At 44.2% G+C, this 22,455-nt stretch overlaps 1 protein-coding gene across 14 annotated transcripts in view; it reads right to left on the bottom strand.

Moving 5' to 3' along the window:
- Nucleotides 1-22,455, bottom strand: part of EXTL3 (exostosin like glycosyltransferase 3) — a 135,788-nt gene that overhangs the window by 96,523 nt on the left and 16,810 nt on the right. For 11 of the 14 annotated variants that reach the window (XR_003926639.1, XR_005934053.1, XR_005934051.1 and 8 more), the window contains exon 1: nucleotides 15,751-15,824. The exons of 2 other annotated variants lie outside the window; for them this stretch is intronic. The gene's annotated coding sequence lies outside the window, so the exon portion shown is untranslated. Of the gene's footprint in view, nucleotides 1-15,750; nucleotides 15,831-22,455 lie in introns of those variants that run through there. One more of the 14 variants, XM_030036876.1, reaches the window with a different exon arrangement.

Here is a 22,455-nt window from a genome sequence, read left to right as displayed (position 1 = left end):
CAGATTTGGAGAGCATGCTATATTTTGCGTAGCAAGTGTGTGGGGAGAAGGAGTGGGGGAAGAGAGTATCAAAATCAAAACAAGTCACAAGGCATCAACAATCCCTTGATGACAGGAGAGTAGTTTTTGTTGGCACAGCTCACGACAGCTGGAGGAATAATTGCAAAGCTGAGCGAGAATGCCTAGAATATATTTTGCCTTTAGATCCTCAGATGAAAGATGCTATCCACAAGCACTTTGCAAACGTTAATTAAACCCACACAGCCCCTTTTGGCAGATCAAGAAGTATTTATCCTTATTTTGCAGAGAGGGAAATGAATATCTCTGGCAGTTTTAACATAAGGTATCTACTCTTTCAACTTAGGAAGTGCCCCATAGATATATACACCATTAAAAACACAAATTAACCTTTCCAGTCCAGCAGCCTTCCCCAGCACGCAGCCAGGATAGAGCTGATACCTCGTATTTCCCTCTGACTTCTGCCCCAACAGAAATCTTGACTCTGCAGAAAAAGCAAGTCAGCTCTGGCCATGCAGGTCAGAGGCGAGAATGAGCACTACAAACAAGCTTTAAAGAAACACCCACCCTTTATGAGTTGTAAAAACCAATTCAACTGCTCTTCCTTTGTTTTTCCTCTTCAAAGGTGCTGCAGCCTTTCCATACTGACTGGGCTTCACGCTGTGAAATGTCTCCCCCATTTGAGAGCTGTTCCCTGCAGGACTGCTGCTTCCCAACACCACTTGATAGACACCCACCTTTGTAAAGCCACTGTCCAAGGAAATGTCCCTGGCTCTTGGGCTACTTACCTACATTCAGACCACATGCTGCCAGTTCAAGAGCCCCACTGCAGGTAGGGAAGAGCGTGTCCTTGTTACCTCCAGAAATCTGCCTGCCATAACACCAGCTCTCTCCCGGCAGAAGAGGAGAAACACTTCTAGCGTCTCCCCCACACAATGCTCCAATTAGGGACTTGAGTCCTCAGCTTTGGCTGAGTTCCTCCCCACTGAACCCAAGGCAAGCGCCTGCGAATCCAGTAACAATCAGGTTTCATCCATCTTCCCTCTAATTAGACATTATATCAGCACACATAAGTATTTCAAAGTAGCTTTATGCCTAGCCATCAACAGCTACTGTTACCGTTCCAAATAAGCTTTCTATTCCATATACTGAAATACATACACCACTCTCCAGTGTGATAAAATAAAATAGTATTAGTGTAAATTTAATCCAATTTTCTGAGTTAAAGCAGGGAGAACCAGTGGAGATAAAAAGGAGCAGTGAAATATTTACCAAAAAAAGCAGAAGAGTCATGAAGTATTTGAGACACCTACACTGGCAGGGCAGTAGTACCGCTGTCTTCTGTAAAAAAGAGCTTATCCTCAAAAGAAAACCAGTCAATTATTTGCTAAATTGACATGGAAATTTTTGTATTTAAGAGGAGAAGGGTCAGTTTGTTGGATCTACAAAGAGTAGCTGAGAACATCTGCAAGGACAGGAAGAATATGCATAAACATACATGTGAACTAAAAAGCCAAAATACACAGTGGTGGCCAATGCTTGTGATCTTACCATGAAAATAAGGATATTTTGAGTTCTTCCCCATTAAAAAAACCCCAAACCCTTGAGGCAGCTGATTAAGTATACATTTCAGTTGGAAATACATTTAATGATGCAGTTGGAAAGGAAACCTAAGAATAAGTGGAGCACATTCAAAGACTTAAAGACACTAAAAGGCATAAAATCCTCTAGTTTTCAAAAAATCTCACCCCAACATATATATAGCCTAGGAGAAGCTTGGATAGGAACATAATAGTATAAAAATATGTAGTTTAAAACCTTGTTTCCATTCTAATTTCTTGTCTAACACATACTTCACAAAGATCCCTTCTGCCTTACGCTGCTGAACACAGAAGGAGGTTCTCTGCAGAGATGAAGACTGTTGTCTCTTCCCCCATCAATCAGGTGTTGAGTGACATCCACTGCCCTGGAGCTGGACAAACACAGGTTCCTCACTTGTGACAGCAAAACAGATGCCTATGTGCAGCAGAGTCTGTTGCAGATCCCTTGGATACACCAGTTCAGCAGCAATTGCAAGTCCACTGGTTTCGTATGCAGTGAGTGCATCGAATTAAAAGCATTCTTCAACCTAAAGGAACTATCAAGGAAGTAAGAGTTTGGCGATACAAGCTACCATTCAAATCATTTAGTCTCATGCTCTAGACTCTATTTTACTCAAATTCAATGTCATTCAGGTTATGTTTTCCTACAACAGTGGAGATGAGGACATTTTCAAATTGTCCATCACATCTCCAGCTGCTCTCTGACCCCACTTCACTGGCCATCTGGGCCAGCCTGCCTGGCTTAAAAACCCACCTTGCAGCATGGTCATCTTATTCAGATATTGCCATCCACCAGAAATGCTGTCGGACAGTGTTCCTTCTGGAGAACTCAGATATGCAATGGCAGACACTAGTTACAGAAACATAGTGTAACTATGTTTTTTTATATATATAATTTATATTCCATTTACATTTATAGTGTAACACCATGCCCCACAGGGCACAGCACAGGTTTCACCACCATCTGGCCACTGTGCTCAGCAAGTCAGGAGACTGTCCGGGGCTGCAAGCAGCGTTCAGACCAAACACAGAAGATGGAAAGCTTTCCCTAGACTAATGCGGTGCCTCAACTGGTTTTCTTGGGAGCTTGCATGGTCACAGCAACTTCCCATAGAAGCTGCAATGTATTGCTTGCAAAACCAGACTGCTGTATGCTGCAGCATACTGGGGCCAGCACTGATAAGTCAGCTTTGTCACTGCCCCACACAGGTGGCCACCATCTTCTCTTTGCTAATCCAAGGCAGAGGCAGTTCCAAAGACCCAGGGAAACCTGAAACATAGCCAGGGAAGCAGGTAGCTGGTTGTGCAATTCCAGTATTACATGTGCTGTTGCAATCTGGCACAGCCAGGAGACATCAGAAACATTTGGGGTAGAGCCAGCAGATGTTTGCTGCTGCATTTAGTTACCCCCTCTCCGACCCTTTGCATAGAGGCAGGACCCACAGGGAACCCCAACTGCTTGCTCCACCCAGCCCCACGTGCCAGATCCAGTCCCGGCTCTTCCCATTCAGGCACCCGCTTCCTTTGCCATCCAGCTCAGAGCTGCTTCTCCAACCTGCTCACTCAGGATGGTGGTAATACAGGGGTTAAAATAATGCACCTCAACTGCATGCATTAGTTTTTAGTGATAGACAGAGTCAAAGTTTTTTGGCTCGACATTTCATCTATGCCCTTGGCTTCTAGTTAAATTAAGATTGCACACAGTGAGGTAGATACTGAGACATTATTAAAAGTGTCCATTGCATTCAGAGCAATTCCTGCAGAAATGTATGTATTTGCAGTACACTTCATCTTGATGACATCTCTGAATCAAGACAATTCCAGATGAAAAATGTTGCTGTGTTTTAACACACACTGCAATGCAAGACAGCTGCACTGACCTTTCCTGGCTGCCATTCTGGGGTCCTTCCAACAAACATTTGCAGTTTTTGGACAGGTTTTGGACTTCCACTGCCCTTTGAGGACACAGCACAGAGCAGTGCCTTCCAACACGGTGCACATCCGCACTGTGCAGCAGCAGCTAACTGGTACCAGCTGAGAGGTGGCATAACGGATGACCTGATGCCTGTACCCAGCACACGGAAAGGATGGGAGACCTGGGACCACTGAGGCCTGGGGCAGCTCTGCCCGCAGGGATGGCAGAGGCTGAAAGCCTGGAGGAGAACAGAGAGGCCCCGAATTCACAGCCATACACCAACGCGTCAACGCACGGGGTGCTTTGCCATCTGAGCAGCCCTCCTCTTCTAAACTTCAAGGTAAGGTTTGAGGCTCAGCACTCAAGGCTGGAGGAGGACTGGAGCTAGGAGGGGGTACGCTTCTGCCTGTGTAGGCAAGGGGCAGGGGCCAGGCCTTGTTATTTCATTTTTTATGATAAAAGACAGAGCACATTTTTGGCCTTCCCACGCAAATCCATAGCTGTATGACTGCCAACTCTTTATCACTTCCCACTTCACTTTTTTGTTTGTTTGTTTCTTCCATACTTTGCCTAAGGTTACGTTCAGCAAAGGCTTCTCCCTCAAAATACAGCATTAAAAATACTATCACATTAACAACTGGATATTGCATTAAAATCCTTCTTGAAAGTACATGGCTTTCAGAAGAAAGCCCCAACCAAGCAAAAGAGCAGCAAATCTTTGCCCCACATCCCTCTGCAGGTGAAACATTTTGCAGAGGCCACGTTGCAGGCTGCCGTCATGACTTTCTACAGATCACCAACCCCCCGCCTGTGCTCACCTGCTCCTGCCCTCAAGGGAGGGAAACACCATGCGCACACACACCTAGCACACAAAGCAAGCATTACTCAGTAGCCTTGAATCTTCATAGTGAGTATAAACAAGCATGGGACAGCTCAGGACCTCCTACATCAGGTACAGCCTGCTGCAGTCACCAACTCAAAGACCTCTCTGAAAAGCATCAAAACATTTTCGAAAGAGCCAACTGGCTGTTGAACTCAGCCCCCTTTTTTCCATCCAAACTACTGTTTTAAAGCTACATATCTCATGACTAAAAGCCTTCTTCTAACTCTCAGTTGCTGCTTATTTGTGGCGTTATAATATCATTTTCCTTTGGGGGATCAACACTGCCCTTTAAGTTAAAGGATTATTTTTTTTTTCCCTGTATGGTATCATCTATATTACATATTTATAGAGAGAGATAGTAACCCTCCTGCTGCCCTTCAGCATCCCAAGCACACCTCTGTTATCACCCTGCAGCTGCTCAGGGATGCCTTTTGAGGACAGGGCCCCTTCTGAGCTCCCGTGTCCAGCAAATGTTCTACACTTCGGCGAAGCAGCAGTTTCTTATGTGGCATGCTCTTCCAAGTCATTCTTCACTGAGTCTAATGACTCTGGAAAGATCCCTGGGGAGGGAGCACTTTTCTGCCAACGAGCTCCATTAAGTATCCAACAACATCCAGCAAGAAACAGCAAAACTTATTTTTTTAATTACTTTTTCAAGTTGGTCATAACACACAGAACATCACAGAGCATATGCCATATAAATGATCTGCCCATAATTCTCTGCACTTATTTTGGTGGCTGTAAGCAAATGCAGCTATTTCCAGGAGAAGTAATTTAACTCAGGATCACAAAGTAATATGAAAGCACTGCTTTTACGATGGTTGTCCCACACATCACTTATCACAGGGGAGAAAGCAGAACTGCAAATAACCTTTCAAATACTGACACGCGCTACTGGCACAAGAGACTTCACTTAGGACGTGGTTCCGCACTGTTGCTCAGCTGATCTAATGGCCTGTTGCTGTTGAAAAGAGAGATCTCTTCCCCAGCTTCCAAGCCTGGATCTACAGTGAGCTGATTCAGGGACTTAAGCTGGAAGGAAACTATCTGTACCGAGAAGGAAGGAATCAGATATGTGTCAGCACAAGAAGATCAGTGGGAGCACAACGCTGGGAGCAAAACCTTTCCTTGCAGCACCAGCTTGACATTATATTAGTTCAGCTACGATGCACAACCACACTCTAAATTTAGATAGCTTTATAACTATAAAGCTGTATCTCACGCCCATTATTCCTCTCCCAACGCAAGAATGAGCCATTCTATTATAAATGCTTTTATATCACCGCAGCGCTCTCCACCCTACAGGAGCACACATCAATTGAGGATAAAGCGGTTCAACTTTTGAATGTAGACGAAAACTGAGACAAAGCTAACGGTGGTGAAGGACAGGTTGCCCAGGGAGGGAAATGATCATAGGTTTAGGAGGAAAGAGGAAAAAACCTACAGACAATTTACCTGTGCTTGGGTCACCACTCATTAATGCTCTGAAGAGAATCACTTCACATGTTATAAATTATGCTGCTCTTGGCTTACTCCCTTATTATCTACCTCAGTCAGTATCCAGTACCCTTTCACACACACAATCTAATGGGAACACTTTGAATAAAATGAAAAGAAGGAAACAAAACTCAGGACCTTCATCTGAGCAAGAAAAACCATTAGGAGACCCAGCAATGGCACCAGGTTTCACAACTCACTTCTAAGTCACTCTGCATTTCCACCTTCTCCAGAAACAGGAGAACCTCTCTGAAAACAACCTCCAGGCTGTGCGGGCAGAAGACACAATTGTTTTCTCCTGTTGATATTGCTATCTAATCCCTGCTGATTTGGGATTTCCAACAGACTTTTTAAAAGCTTTCCCATTCAGGCTGCGCTCCATTTTAAGAAGTTTCTGGAGAGAGTGAACTGTGTTCAAGGCAGACATATAAAACTTTCAATTTTGGCTATTAGGGAAAGCTCGATGTTCAATAGCAAGTAGCCAATTTTCTGTCCCAATTTTTTTTTCTTTCTAATCATGGCTTGAAAAAAGCGTAGCTATAACATACACTTTACTTTTTTAAGATTTTTTTTTACTACATTGAAATAAAATCCAACATCAGACAGTAATACACCAGTGGTATCTCCTATCAGGGCTGGGAAGGATGAGATCACTCTTCCCACACACCTTCTAATCTTCTGCTAGTATCACTGATAAAATAAACTAATAATAATTATTGAAACATGCTTTAGTCTAAAGGTTAAAGGTTGAAAGAATCCACAACTTGCTGAGAGAGAACAACAAAACCCAACTCTGACCAGAAGGCTAAAACATCCAATTTCAGCCCAAATATTTTGTCAATTCTCCCACCCTTCCTGCTAAGGATCTGAAACTGACTTGTGCAGTTACAGTCCTGCAGACAGCAGCAAACTGAAACTTCATTTCACTCTTACAATAAGATCTCAGAGGCAAAAGCATATAGAAACAAACACACATTACTAGCGAATGCAAGAGTATCAGTATAAATTAGCTCCCTAGAGACCTAATGAAGGCTTGCTTTCCTCCTCAAAGGCATCAGCTCTGTGATGCCTCACGGTGAGCGCTCTAGACAGAATTAAAAGGACACAAAATCTGTCCACAGGGAAAGACAGCAGCTGGATCAGCAGGATGAAGCAGAGGATCCAGGCAGCCCCACATAGAAGGCGGGAGGGGAAAGGGAAGAAGTGCATCCTCCTTTCCTTAAGGGCAGTTTCAGTGCAGCAATACATTCACCTTCCACCGCTCCCAACTTAAATCTCTCTTCTGAAAGTGCTTTCATAGGAACTGCCTTATAAGACCTGCAATATAACCCATAAGATCTATACTGTCCAGAGCAGCAGCTGCCACCAGACTCTTGTACAGAGGGTTGAGGCATTGTGAAATGCCTCTGAAGTCATTCCAGATCCAGACCAACTTAGCACCAGCTTTCAAAAATCTTCCCACTCTCTTTTCAACAGTGTAAATACTAATATGCAAAACAATAATCTGACTCTTCATAGATTACTAACAGAGATTCAAGTCTCCGGATAAGTTTTTCTGCAGTGTTGTCTAACACAGTTCCAGGCTGAAGCCTGCTCACAGAGGCAGAAGGGAAACCTGTTCTGCCCAGGAGTCTTCCTGGCAAGGTAAGCCGCACCCCTTGCTCACCACTCTGCACCAAGATGTCCTCTTCTAAAATTTTAAGCATCTTCTTCACAGCGAGATGCCCATGACTTCCACATTAGCCTTTCTGCTGCCTGCAGGAGGTACAAATCCTGGCTTGCTTTTAGCTCGTGGGTCACTTTGGAGGTGGTAACAGAAGAAAGGTCAGAAATAAGTATCCCCCAGGCACCAGTATCTCCAGCTAAACACCCAGAGAGCAGCAGGTCTGAGACCCACTGAGTACAGGAAGCACATGACAAAAACATTTCCAGAAGTAGAAAAGTTAATAACCTTGTTATTATTTTTTGAAAAATAACAACATTGATTCCCACTCTTCCTTTGATTTACAACAGGAGGAGGAAGGAGTGTGAAGGAGGGAGAAACAAGTTGTTTAAACAACAGCTGTTACATCAATACCGGCATAATGGAGTCACAAGCATCCTGTTCTTGCCAGAGCAGTCACTGTTTAAGTAAGAGCTCTGCCTTTTGAAGAGGACTTTATAACCTCAAACACGAACATTCAGCTATATTTTCTTCCTAATCAGAAGTCAATTATCCTGCCGAGTGATGACAGAACAATTCCACAAAGTAAATCCTTTTCATATCAGGGCCTTCTGTGATCAAGTTGCACTGGAAACTTCCTTGCTTACACAAAAGCAAGGAGGATTTCACTTGTGCTTCCCACAATTGTTCCCAGGGGCCTCTCTCCAAACTACCATGTGAACCTTCGGTGTAGAAAAAACTTCATCTGACAATGTGAGCTAATGCACTTTCATCAAAAGTGAAATTTCACTAGTCAATCTTTTATCAAGTCTGAGGCTATCTAGAAAGTATTTCTGTTCAGCCATCTACAGATTTTACTCACAGAAGCAAGTTAGTGCTACTGGCACACATTGTTCCCTACTTCCCAGTCATGCAAACCTCCTGAAGAGTCCCTTTAACGCTTTTTTAACCACTTTGAAATAGCTTTCTTATAGTAAATAATTACTGCAACATCTTCATATCACAAGCAAGTTTAAATTGGTTCTCAGGCTTTGTACCTTGGAGTATTCTTGTCTCCCACACCATTCCCTTCCTAGGTGCCAAAGTTCATATATACTGAAATTACTCAGTACCTGCTTTTTGGATAAATGAATGATATTTCACTCACAAGAAATCGAGGGAAGCCAGAAGTTCTTAAATCAAACCAATACCTGGCCAGTCCCCAGGGTTACTGACCCCATTCTTACAACAAAATCTTTTAATGAGCACAAATGGTTAAGCCCTCTGCTTTAGAATTATCCAGAAGCTGATGCTTCCCGTGACACGGAGCCCTCATACCCCTGGCTGGCACAGACACGCTCCTCTGGAGTGGAAGCGCCTCCTGAACCATCACGCATCACTGCTACAATACCTGGGGTGCTCAATGGAAGAAACCAGAGCAGAGGAGAGCAAAGAAACCATCAGGCCAGATTCAATGAGGCTTGTCTGACTACAAGGAGGCATCCATTGCAGGCTCAACTCCTGGGCCCCCATCCAGCTTCCAAGCTGATCTATCATCCACACGCAACATCCTTTTGGCAAATACGGATGTAATTTGAATTCGGACTTACTTGCCTCACCAGGACAGAGGTTAGAGCCAAGGTATTCTTTGTCTTGCAGAGAAGATCCCATGTCATTCCACAGTTCTCCAGGCTGGCATAATCCAGCTCTATTTCCAGCCCATTCTGTAAACAGCTCTAAGAAACTGCCCCAGCAGGCCACCTGGCCTCTAGGGTACATGACTTCTGATCAGCCGTTGTGATATCTAGAGTGGAGAGCACATGTTCAGTGACAGGTCCCCACAAACCATGCTTGTGGATAAGTATGAAGAAAAGGCTGGCAGAAAATGGTCCCTCACAGCACACATGTGAAAAGCTTGATGATCCTCTACGTCAACATAAAAATTGCAGCTACAAGTTCAGTAACTCTCTGCCTATTTATCTCTGCTGCTTCGAAAGTGTCAGTAAATGTTTATCCCTACTTCAAAAGGAAGGCTTACATGACATTTCTGAACAGGAATGGTCAGATTCTCCCCCCTCCTTTTTGGATGGGGGCACAAGACAGAGGAGCAGAAAGAAATCGGTCTAGAGCCTTGTCCCTGTAGCAGAGACAGCATAAAAAAAAATATAGCTAGGGAATCTGCTTAGATACCCTCCCAGGAGCAGTTCAGGAGTGAACCCAAGAAACAGCCTGGAGAAGAGCAGCAGGGGAGCTAGAGCCACAGTCCAACAGGGGATAGCTGAGCTTTGTTATTTAAAAAAATAGCAACACCAAGAGAATAAGTGAGATGAAGAGTTGTAGACCTGCATTAACACATTGTGGGAGGATCTTGCATGCAACCTGATGGTTTTAGCCTCACTTGAGCTCTCTTCCTCTAACCCACCATGTGATTCAAGAAGAACTGTAAGTAGAAAAGAAATAAACACACAAACAGTGACTTATTCTACCTAAATACGAACCAGTTCCTGGAGGGGAAGGGAAGAGAACAGAACCCGAACTGATATTCAGGCTTAGCAAGCAGGAGCACTTCAGCACATACTGCCGGCTTTGTAATTCTGCCACAAAGGCAGCCTGTTACAGCTCTACCATTACAGCATTGTCCCACGCAGCCTCAAGTCTCAATTTCAATGGCTATGTTAAATTAAAAAGTCCCCTGGGTGATGGCGCTAGTTGGCGTCTTGGAGCTCCCCATTTATAGCATACCACTTCCCTAGCATCGCTGGATCACAGCAGGGATCCCAGCAAGGCCTCCAAACCTTCCCTTGCTCCAAGCTAACACATGCGGTTTCCCCTACACGGAGTCTCTCCATCACGACAGATTTTCCTGGGCAGAGCAAAAGTCCAACACATAACTCACCATTTTACAAGCCCTTTCCACACTGGCTATATTATTCAGTCAATGTACTAAAAAAAATAAAATAGATGCAGTGTTCCAGTACTGTCCAGGAAGAGGTGATCCCTCTTTCACAGGGATCGATGTCTGGCACATTTACACCCTCTAAGGACTGCCCAGCCAAAAATAACGCTGAAAGCAACAAGAAAAACAGCAATTTGGCTGTTCTTATCCCAACCAGATTAAAAATTACTCTCAATTTACTATCTTACTAAACTACATCTGAAATTGTTACAGTAGGCTGCCTGTGGGCTGGCAAGCTAGCTGCATGCAACTTTGCATAAGCACATGTAAAAAGAAGAATGAGAAAGAACCATAAATATATATATGAAGAAGACACAGAAAGAATGAAAAAGCCTCCTGCCAACAGTCCTTCACTTTGACAAGCAGGGGCTAAGACACCCTGGGTAGTGATAGACCCCAGATCAACCTATGGTTTCTGGATGTATTTTTCTCCCTCTCTCCTCCTCCTTGTGCCATATGTGTCCCCTGTACAGGGAGAACGCCGCAGCTTGGATTCAGGACTGTATGGCTGTGTGAAGCAGCTCAGTGTGCCCAGGGTGGCACATCTTGGCAGGCCAGGTGAGGCTTTAGGGAGCTGGTGTTTTACTACCAGTGTCCGGACAAACTCTTTGCAATGAAATGATCGTACATTTGTTGACATACTTTCCTGGACACAGCAGAAATACCTGCTGCTTCAGGAGAACTGCTATGAGGACTTCATCTGCACACACCTGTAGGTCTAATTTACAGTACTGTGATACCACAGACTGGTGCAGAAGGTTGCAGGGCTTTTGACATGGTACTGGTATGGCAGAAATGGTCACCATACCCTAACGGTGATCAACACGGGCCCCTTGAAACAAGGGGTTGGCTGAGGCAGACGGAAGCCAGGTCCTTTGGCTTCTTTGAACAGAACAAAACCCACCAGCGAAGCACAGACAGGCCCGAATCACTGTGTGGGTTCTTTGATTTTAAAAGCAGGAAGGAAGCACTGGGGAAGGTGGCAGAGAGGAAGGAGGAAAAAAAGCCCAGTCACAAGAATAGCCATGAAGCTGGGACGCATGGGGGAGGATACCGCAGGACTCAGAAGACAAGCCTCAACACAGGGAAAAACTGCTCTGGATGATCCATGGAGCTCTGACTCAGTGCTGAGGAAAACACCCAACTGTTCCTTAGCTGAACTGAGACCCAGGTTTCCCAGGCTGCCCACAGGGCAGAACTTTAACCACCCTTGTGGGAGCGGTGATTCACCTTAGGGCAGCACAAAAGCCATGGATATGTGTCAGGGCAGATAAACAAAACCACAGATATGTCATAGCCCCAGGCATGTCAGTCTGCAGACCATCACTGCAGACCTGTGACTACAACCCTAGATGTTAAGATTTTAATCACGTATTCCCATTCTACTTTTTGGAAGCCACAGCACTAATAAAATAAATACCACTTAAGCAATGCACAGGGGATGGAGGGGCATGCCTTTCCCTTGCAGAACCAGTACCTGTTTGATGACACTGATTTAAATTTATCTAAATAAGACTAATTCTCTCTTTTGATATAATTTCCCCTCTTAACCAACGGAGAGAGGGAGAAGGTTTAACATCCAGAGTGTTCCTTGTCCCCATTTAGAAGATGCAGTACACACCAGCAGCCATTTAGTTTCACTAAATTGCTGCAGGATACAAAGATACATCTCATATCCTGGTTGACAGCTTTAGCACAAAGCCACACAATGTCTGCCAGGGCTCCTTGGTAAATACTATATTGTTCTAGTGACTCAGTGCACTGGAATGTATCAGGTTTATTCATAGCTTTTCTGATAGAGTCTTTAGATTAGACACATAAACTTTTTAGAAAAAAATAAGTCTACGGCTTATTATTATGTGGGGCATACAAAATTCCTAGTTTCTTTACCAGGCTTATAAATACAGAGAACTGAAGCAAAAGGACAGGCCCTCAGAAACCTAATGGTTCTTTCAAGCTTCTAATAAGTAGGACTGTAAGAACATTCGAGAGGAGGAAAAAAAACAGACGTGAACCATGACCAAAAGTTACCATCAATACAAAAGAGGACAGAAGAGTAGTGAAGATGGTCAAAGACATGGAGCACCTTCTGTAAGGACAGTCGAATTAATTAGGACATTTTAGTCTGGAAAAGAGACCTCTGACAGGGGACATGGTAGGGATCTACAGAACCCAAGCCAGCATGGAACTGGCAAACATGCAAACAACAATTCCCTAAACAGGAACATATTACAGTAAACTTGTTGGCAGCAGGTTCAGTTACCAAAAGGAGGTGGTTCATCACACAAAGTTATAGTTAAACTTTGAAACATGTGGGACAGAGACCAAAAGCACATGTGGGTTCAAATAAGAGCTAAATAAATTGATGCTAGATGAAGGCCATTTCTACTGTCCACTGCTGGAGACAGGACAGACCTCTGGCCTCCCACAGCTCAAGTGTTTGTTTGCCATGTTCTTCTGAGTTTTTAAAGAAGCAGGCAAGAGTCTATAGCAGCTTCTGAGAAGAACAGCAGTAAGAAGCAGGAATTCATGTCCCTCACTCCCCACCACACCTCAGGAGGACTGTAGGCAGGAAGTACAGGCAGCACAAATCCTCCTTGCGATACCGAAGTTACTGCTCTTGCTTAGCCTTCTTAATTGCAGTTGTGAGCCAAGACCACACAAGCATGTACACAGCTAAGCCCAGTGCTTGCACAGGAAGAAGCATCAGACCTAAGCTCACATTCATACAGATGATGCCACATCCTCATAGGAAGGGACCCGCAATAAAACCTCCCACAATACTTAGCTTTGCTACCAAGCCAGGAAGTCTCAGGTGATGCTTGAAGATGAGTCTCCTGAAAATATTTTTATATTCCAGCCACAGCCCAGTTATTTAGATATTTAGTGCCACCGAAACAGTCTTGCATAAGAATGACTTGTTAAGGACTCCCTTGAAACAGGTTATTTTCCCATTTTGTTCCATGGCAATCATAAACAGACTGTGTTTCTAGCATCTCTTCTGTTCCAGCTCTCTGCCAAGAACAGCCCTTCGCTCAGCTATCTCCTACTGACCTAAACTCATACACGCAGTCTTCTTGCTTTAATCACAGTCTTCTGCCCTACAAAAGGACTCCAAACCTGAAATCCCTGTCTCCTCTATTCATTCCTCTAGCCGTCAGGTCCACAAATGCATAACAGCTTCTGAAGGTCAATGCTGAGACTGCTACACACGACACCAGCCATAATAAATGTTCTGCAGGCCAAATTATGCCCTCGGGGAAGCCTATGCAGCCCTGTGGCCTTCAGCGGATTGCACAGCTGTCAGGCTGCAACTTACTATGTTCTACTTAAGATATGCAAGGAGAAAGAGAATTCAATGGTATTGACTTATTTTAGCTACTGAAGTCAGCAGATCTGACTCTAAACACATATTGGGATTAGATCTGTCGATTAAGACCATGGCACGATGGCACCGTTGGTCAATAACAGCATCATTTGTTCTTCACATGACCTCTCTGCTACTTCCAGTTTTATTATTCACCATCGCGTTTGTTACAGTAGTCAAACCAGTCAGTACCAGCTGAGAAGAGAGTCCCCACTGTGTTTGGCACATAACAAAAGTAGGGTAAAAAGACTGCTCTGAATCCAGAAGTATAACAAGCTAAATCAATGCTGTAGTAGGTAGGAATAGAACATCTGAACCAAGGACATCCTGCATGCCATGCTATACTGGTGTCGTGATTTAACCCCAGCTGGCAACTAAGCACCACACAGCCGCTCCCATGGCGGGACGGGGGAGAGAACTGGAAGTGCAAAAGCGAGAAAACTCATAGGTTGAGATAAAGACAGTTTAACAGGTAAAGCAAAAGCCATGTGTGCAAGCAAAGCAAAACAAGGAATTAATCCACCACTTTGCATCAACAGGCAGGTGTTCAGCCGTCTCCAGGAAAGCAGGGCTCCATCACATGTAATGGTTACTTGGGAAGAAAAATGCCCTCACTCCAGATGTCCCCCCCTTCCTTCTTCCCCCAGCTTTATATGCTGGGCATGACATCATATGGTCTGGAATATCCCTTGGGTCAGCTGGGGTCAGCTGTCCCGGCTGTGTCCCCTCTCAACTTCTTGTGCAACCCCAGCCTTCTCGCTGGTGGGGTGGGGTGAGAAGCAGAAAAGGCCTTGGCTCTGTGTAAGCACTGCTCAGCAGTAACAAAAACATCCCTGTATTATCAACACTGTTTTCAGCACAAATCCAAAACATAGCCCCATACTAGCTACTACAAAGAAAATTAACTCTATCCCAGCCAAAACTAGCACAGACTGTTAAAATAAACTTAATTGTGCAGTGGTCTCACTCAGTCCATGCAGTTCCCACACTCACCTGCTGTGTCTGCACCTGCATTTTACACCCAGAAGTAGAGTGTTTCCCGGCTTGCAGACACCTACAGTAGGCAGTTAACTATTTCAGTCTGGCTATGCCACTGCACCAGATGGGCCAAGATGTTCCAATTAACCAGTACTTACTAGCAAGTCCCTCAGAGTAGCAAGTTTAAAAATATTTGTAGACACCTCATAAAGCACGGGCTCGCTATTACAGCCCATTAGCATGCATGCAAGATATTTTAATGTGTAAAAATTCCCCATGAAATAACGATTTTCTCCTCTAGTTTCAGAAAAAAACTGCCATCCTTACCATGAACTAGGCGACACTTTCCAGTTCTTTTCTTACCCCTTCCAGCCCACAAGTCAAGCCAAGCCTTATTTGCCTGATTTCACAGCATGCCTTTATGAGTAACCCCTACATGTGCCGTGGCAGGTCCCTCATCCACCCTCCTCACTGAGTTCAACACCTCCAACAAGGCTGGAATAGAGGAGGTGAACCTTTGCTCTCCTGACCCTAGAGTCTCCTCTGCTCTGCAGCACAAGAAGCTGCACATGACACATTGCCAAATTATGTGGCAACACCTTTAGTGCTGATTTCCTACAGCCTTGAGCAGGTACAAGACATAACTGCATCAGTTCTCCACTCTGCTGAAACGTGCACACTCCTGGAAGTGGGATATGAATAAAATTTACCACTTCAGATAAAAGGAGCTGGAGCACGCTTCTCCCAAAACACAAGTTAAGCCAAGGAAGCTTGTATTTCTAGGACAACATTGTCCAAGCATGCAGACTTAATGCTGCTCCCCAGTGAAGTCAATATTAAGCCAGTGTTAGGCACTACAGAAAATCTTATTCTTGAAATATTAAGGTACTTACTGTACAAGGTGATCAACTGGAAAACTGGAATCTGCCTCTCTCCTGTACCCAACTCGCTATTCATCTGTCTGGAGCGTGTTAGAGAGGGAAAAAGTTGTAAACGTACACAAAGTGAGAAAAAAAAAATTTAAAAAATTTAAAAAAAAAGGTCAAGAAGTAGGCCAGCTAAACAATGCAAAAACAAGACACAGCCACACATATCCCCAATACTGAGGTCAAGAACTGGAAGTTTGCAAAGCTCACAGCATGGTCTCTCAAGCAAATGCTGTGATGTTTGAGAACTACTATGGCACCAGCTGTCTCTGGATGTTCTCAAGAAGGACAGACCTGATCCAACCCAAGAGTAAAGCAAGATATTTATATAAGAGAGTAGCAGCAATAGCTACACAAAACCAGTTAACTACAGAGATAGTGACACATGCTGATCACCAATGCACCATTACACCTGTGGTCAAGAACATTACACAGGGAAACAGGTTTTTCCTCACTGGCCACAAAAACTACTTTATCAAGACACAGTCCTGAAGGGTCAGATGGGATGTGATCCAGCGTGCACCAAAGATGTTCCTTTAATAGATTTGTTGTTTCAACACCCTTTATCCCCTTAATAAGGAACCACTGAACTTCTGCTTAAACCCATTTTGATTAAGCAAAAGATTACCCATAGAATTGTGCTGGGATGCAGACAAAAGAAAAACCCATTGCTAAACATACATGTTGGTATACATCACACACAGACCAATTATGCTTCAGGGAGACATTAAATCCCCGTTCAATTACTAGAGACACCTCTTAAGATGAGCATTAAATAATTCCCTACGATGTAGCAAGACAACTGGCTACTTCAGTAAATTGGAATAGAAATAACTCCACATCTCCCTACCAACAAAATCCCAATCAAAACTTGCCCTTAGAACAACAAGAGGTCAGTAAGGAGGGATGGGAGGCAGGAAGGTTACTACTGCAGTGCTATTGTATGCTTATATTAAAGACTCCTCATCAGAAAATTAAATGAAATGGATGCCTTTCATGTTTATCAATAACAGAGCTAATGGTTTTTATGTAAATGCCATTACTTTCAGCCAGATCTGCAAGAGACTCGAGCCATATAGCCCCATCTCCCCTTGCAAGCGACTCCCCTTCAGGCAGCCAATCTAAATGCAAATTATAATCAAACGGCAAAACCAAGAGTTTTCTGGATGATACTGAAAACATAAAACTAGGGACAAAGTATACATATTTGAGAACAACCCTCCTCTTCTGGAAAGACCTGCTGATCTCACATTGCTTTTTCATCCTGAACGTATATAAAAATTAAAGTATAACTTGGTTCTCATTTACAGTCATATTATTTACCCATACAGCAAAAGAGTACCATCTTCTATCATTCTATTGCTCTTGGTGTTAAAACAAGGAGGGGAACATTCTTCTACCAAGCTACAGAGAGAGGATATCTCTCAGAGATGTTTCACCCACAACAGGAGCATCCCATCAGCAAGGATATTAAATCACAGCAATAATAAAGCCCCAGTTGGACTTGGCAGAACGAACAGCACTTGCACATTTTCAGAGGGAAATTCCTCCTTGGAATAGAGTTGTTTGTATAAGTCGGACGAAGAAGGTGTTATCACAGGATGGTTATTAGGAGGCAGAGATATAAAACTGTTGTCAGCACAAGGAGCACCATTCTTGCAGCATAAAAGCTTTTTTGAAGAACACATAAATCCTGACCCCTACCTGGAACATATATCAAGTCAGGTGCTTTGTCGGCACTGATTAAAACAAGGTACTAATGGCAAATCTCAAAATAACTTAATACTAGAAACTGCACTGTTTAGTAAGTAGAATGCACAGAGGAGAAACTAATGATTAAAACAAAGGCCAAAAATCTGACAACCTGACTGTGGCACAAGTTTGCAAGTGAGCCTCAGAGGGGACTTGCTCTAACTACCACAAGCAGCTAAACACCAAAACTACCATTCCCAAGAGGGGTACATGTCCTCAGAGGGATCCAGCTAATTAACAATATAGCTATATGCATGCTCGTTACACGGGTAAAGAGCTTAGCACTTTGTATGTGTTGAAAGTGCATACTACAGGAATATTCATAGAGCAGAACCTCGCTAATTAACATTAATAACTGAGAGACCACTTCTGCAAATGGCTGGATTTTGTGAATTAGCCAGCGAGAGAACACGTAAAGCTGGGAAGCCAGAGAGACAACGCAGCCCAGCAGGCGCCTGGCTCACTTCTTTGGATATCTATAATTAAATAATTTATCATTGTGCCTCAATGTCTATGAGTGAATATGCAGCCGGTAAATAAAGCACCTCTTATTATGCAAGGCCTTGCTAAATCTGATTAGTAGGGTTTGACTACCCATCGAAAGAGGTCATTAAATTAAAAAAGACAACCCTGACTACCTTCTCTCAGAAACTTTTCACATGGGCCGGCATTTCAGAGAACTCATCGACTTCTTTTTCAGCTGTTCTGACATACTTCATGGTTGATCAATTACTCACAGATCTATTGTTTTATACACCAAAATGCTGGCTTTCAATCCTTGGATCACAACTTGGAATTGCTAACGTTCCCTTCTCCTCCTTCTCTTCCTCTGTAAGCCTGGTGAAGCAAGTCTTGGTGGATAGCCACATGGTGGGTCTTCTCTAGCAAAAGGAGACTGGGGTCCCAACTTGGAGCTTGTCACCATACCGACCACACACAGGATCAACCTGTGAGCGGTGAAAAGAGGAAGAAGCCCTTCCAAAACAAGTGCATCCTTTCCTTTCCCCAATTCGGACATTTCAGCAATGCAGTTCACAGTACAAGCCCACAAACAGATGTCCTGGCAAAAGCGGCGAGCAGCCGCGCTGGGACGCAAACGAGCGTTCAGGCATGGCAACTCAGGGAGATGACTCTGCCGCTTCAGAAAACACGTTGTGCAACCGCACAGCGGTGTGTCGGTGACGGTGCCACTCAGCCACCCGGGATTTCACACCCAGCTACCATGTGCAAGCGTAATCTGATTTAGCAGTCGTATTCTGACTTCAGCTGTCAAACCACAACCACGGTACATTTGCTGCAGCAGTGTGTGCAGCAGCATGCTTGCAAACCAGAGCTGTTCCTTTAGCAAAGTTATTTCCTCCCAGAACTGAAGGTTCAAAATCTGACACGGCGTCTCCGTACATCAGCGTCCAGCCATGCCACACACCCCCCAGCCACCACTCACATGCTGCTGCACACAATCTCGACCACTGGCTTAACCAAGAAGTTAGGTGCCAGCAATATAAAGAAATTTTCCTTTGGGTGGCAGAAACTTCCAACAATCACTTGAATTTTGGAACTTTGCAAAGGGAAGGAACAAAACTGGAAATATTTCCCCTTGCAAACTGCTTCCTAATGGCTCCTGTTCTTAGCTGTAGCTGTACAATTCGAGACCATGCTAAACTTACTCAGCACTATACTTTTCTATTTTTTTTTTTCCCCAAAACACTACCATCACACGCACTCACACACAGCCTGTGGCTTCCCCTGCTAAAGCTCAGGGTTTTCCTTTTGCAAGAGTTCAGGTTTATGCACGCCAAAATGGTCTGTTCAGCAGTCTTTTCTTACTGCCTTTTGTGAGAGGCTTCACGCTATGATGAATGTGTAGAAATGCAAAGCAGAAGTCCATACAAAAAGAAGCTAGTGTGTGAGGTGGTTTTGTCTTAAAAAGAAGAGAGGCAGGAATGACTTATCGCCTCATTAAAGAGCTCCAGTCTGCATTTTTATTAGATATACTTAGACACCACCGGTTAAAAAAAAAAAAAAAAAGAAGAAAAGAAAAAAAAGAGAAAGCAGTTATATTCTTAACATATGGCCCTGGATCAGTCACATGGATATAAACGAAAATAGGCACAGCAGATTCTCCAAACACAGGCATGGAAATCATTTTAATGGTGCACATGACCTAGAAAATTTCAAGTAATACCAATCCACACAAAGGTGTAACAGGATTTAGCTACTGCAGGGCTGTGTCTTGTCCCCATTATCTTGCATTGCACACGCCTGTGCATATCACAGATACCACAGAAGACAGTAAAAGGAAGCATAACTCCTGCTTGCTCCTAATGAACACGCACGCACACTCACAAATCCTTTCTATTCTTCTTCTGAAGGAAAAGAAACTGCTCTCAGTGCTGCCTGTAGGCAAAAGGTCCAGCTAACGCTGAACTTCGCAGCATGCCATGTCTAAGGCATCTCAGCGCTTGCTTGGAAACACACCAACACTAGGCTTTTCACCACTCTCTCGCGCTAGGGTCTCACTACACCTTGCAGATAAGGTAGTTCTCCAATGCTCATATTTGTCTGTTTTCCAACTTCATTACACAGAGTTTGAAGAGTCTGCAAGCTGTCCAATGCAGTAAAAGGGCAAGTCATGCTGTATTCATTTTCCAGTGGAGAAATTGAGGCACAGAAGAGGCATATTCTGCCTAAATTCATTTCTTATCTCAGTGGCAAAATTGAGCTGACAGCCCAGCCATCAGACCCTACCAAGGGTCTTCTACGGCACTGCTGTAGCCCAGCGTCATCCCAGGCAGCTCCCTCCTTGTGCTGTGGCCTCCATCCTGCAAGAAACACGCAGCTCCAAGAGAAAACTTACTTCAAAATCAAGAGTCAGTGTATATAATTCTGGCCTGCACAAAGCACAGATTACTAATACAAATTATATCTCCCTAGCTTAATGGCAATGATAAATTATGGCCAATCATATACGAAGACATTTGCACTGAACAAAACAAGAAGGCACACCCAGAGCAAGCATGCCTTGTAACCACTAAACACACATTTCTGTGCTGTACGTGGGCAGCAACTGCTGTCCAGAATATTTTAACAGAAGAAACTGCACTGCTTGCTGTAGAAGGAAAAAAAAAAAACAACACACCACAACGCAAAAAAACCTGAACACATTCCTCCTCATAGTCAAAGCCAGAACATAAGAAACAAGCAATATAATTATTTCCACACCAGAAGGAAAATAAACCCAAGAACACACATAGAGAAAGAAATAAGCCTCCAAAACTGGATGTGCAAAATAGTTCAGGGGCTTCTGTGGAGGGCTACGACCTCACAGCAGAAGTCGGGACAAGCAAAAACTACAGATAAGCCAACTTCAGGGCTGATGCATGCTGCAGAGCCCATAGCAATCCCTCCTCTGACCCCCTTCCCCACCCCAGTGCTGGCTGGTTCAAAAAAAACCAAAACTTCCCTGCCCAGCACCCCAACAGCAGTGAGGCTAGCTAGCTGCGATATGTGCTGGCTCCATTTCAAGTGCTGGCTCCATTTCTTCCCCCCCCACCCCAGTGACCACTGTCATAGCCTGCAGCAGTTTCTGCACTGAGGCAGCACCCCAAAGCCAGTGCTGAGCCTGCAGTAGCAGGTGCCCTAAATACTGCACATCCTTCAGTGCATGACCGAGTTTCAGTTTCCCTAAAGTTACCCTTTCTGGAGCAGCCTCCCTTACAAACAGAAAGGCAAACACTTTCCTCCCTTTTGCATCAAGCACAAAATACATCAACCCCATCAGTGAATGCTAATCCACGCACGTGCCCAGAGATACTCATCCATGAGAGGATCATCACCTCCATCCCAAGAGGATACATTCAGTGTGTCTGTCCCAGTACCGGCCCAGGTTCTCCAGCAAACAAAACCTTCAGCGGGAACAGAACCGGGCTCTCACCCCACTGTGCTTCCTCCAGATAGCAGCAGCACAGCAGCTCAGACACACTCTTCACAGACAAGTAAAAGCACTTTAAGGAGTGATTTTTTCCCTCCCTTCACTTTGTTTTAAACGGCTGAAGAATTTCCTCTGTGAATGCTCCCAATTGTGGCTCATGCTGAGTTATTTTTAAAAGCACAGAACCAGATTTTCAAGACACTGAATGAGGAAATGCAAAGCTTTTATTAAGCAATAATAGCCCAGACAATAGTCACAATTTCCCAAGGGTCTGAACACCGCAGCTGACAATAAGCTTTATTCCTCCACAAAACTCCCTTCATGGGCTCAGAGGGCTTGCTTTGTATGATCTAGGCTCAAGTTAGAGAGTTAAAACAAAAAACTCTGTGGTCGTTTTCAGTGTGATTTCCTCCGCCAATGCACATCTGACCACAGATACAAAAATCACTGGGAAAAGACCCTTTACGCTATCTCGTTCCTCCCTTTGTGAATGCAGTTAAGTCCTGCTTCAAGCTTGCTACCAGGATATCACCCCACCTAGCTGGACCTTTGCCTTGTGGTTGGATCACAGCTGACAAACTGGCCAATCTTTCCAGGGTCAGGAGAGTGAAACAAAGCCCTTCAACTTGCTTCATTGATATTTGAACCATCACACAATGACTCTCACTGAAATGGCCAGAAACATGCTTCAAACCTCAAACCCGCTACCACGTGGTATAATCAGATCCAGCAACCACATCAGCTCTTCCTTCTTCTGAGAAGGAGGAAGTTGCAACTACGAGGAGCTTGTACAGTCTCCAAAACTACGCAGCACCCAAGGTTTGGCCTTGCATAAGCCACTTCTCATTCAATAAGGTGTCACAGTTGGCCACAACCAATTACCATTACGCCTAAACTAGCTGGTCTGGCTCTCTCCACAGCTAGCAAAAGCAGGCACTTCTGGGGCACATAAAACTTGATTGGTTCAAGATGTCTACTTCGGACAAGAT

This window comes from Aquila chrysaetos, chromosome 15 (assembly GCF_900496995.4).
Source record: "Aquila chrysaetos chrysaetos chromosome 15, bAquChr1.4, whole genome shotgun sequence".
NCBI lineage: Eukaryota > Metazoa > Chordata > Aves > Accipitriformes > Accipitridae > Aquila > Aquila chrysaetos.
Note: the sequence above shows the minus strand (reverse complement) of the source record. Positions and strands in the feature narration are given on the sequence as shown.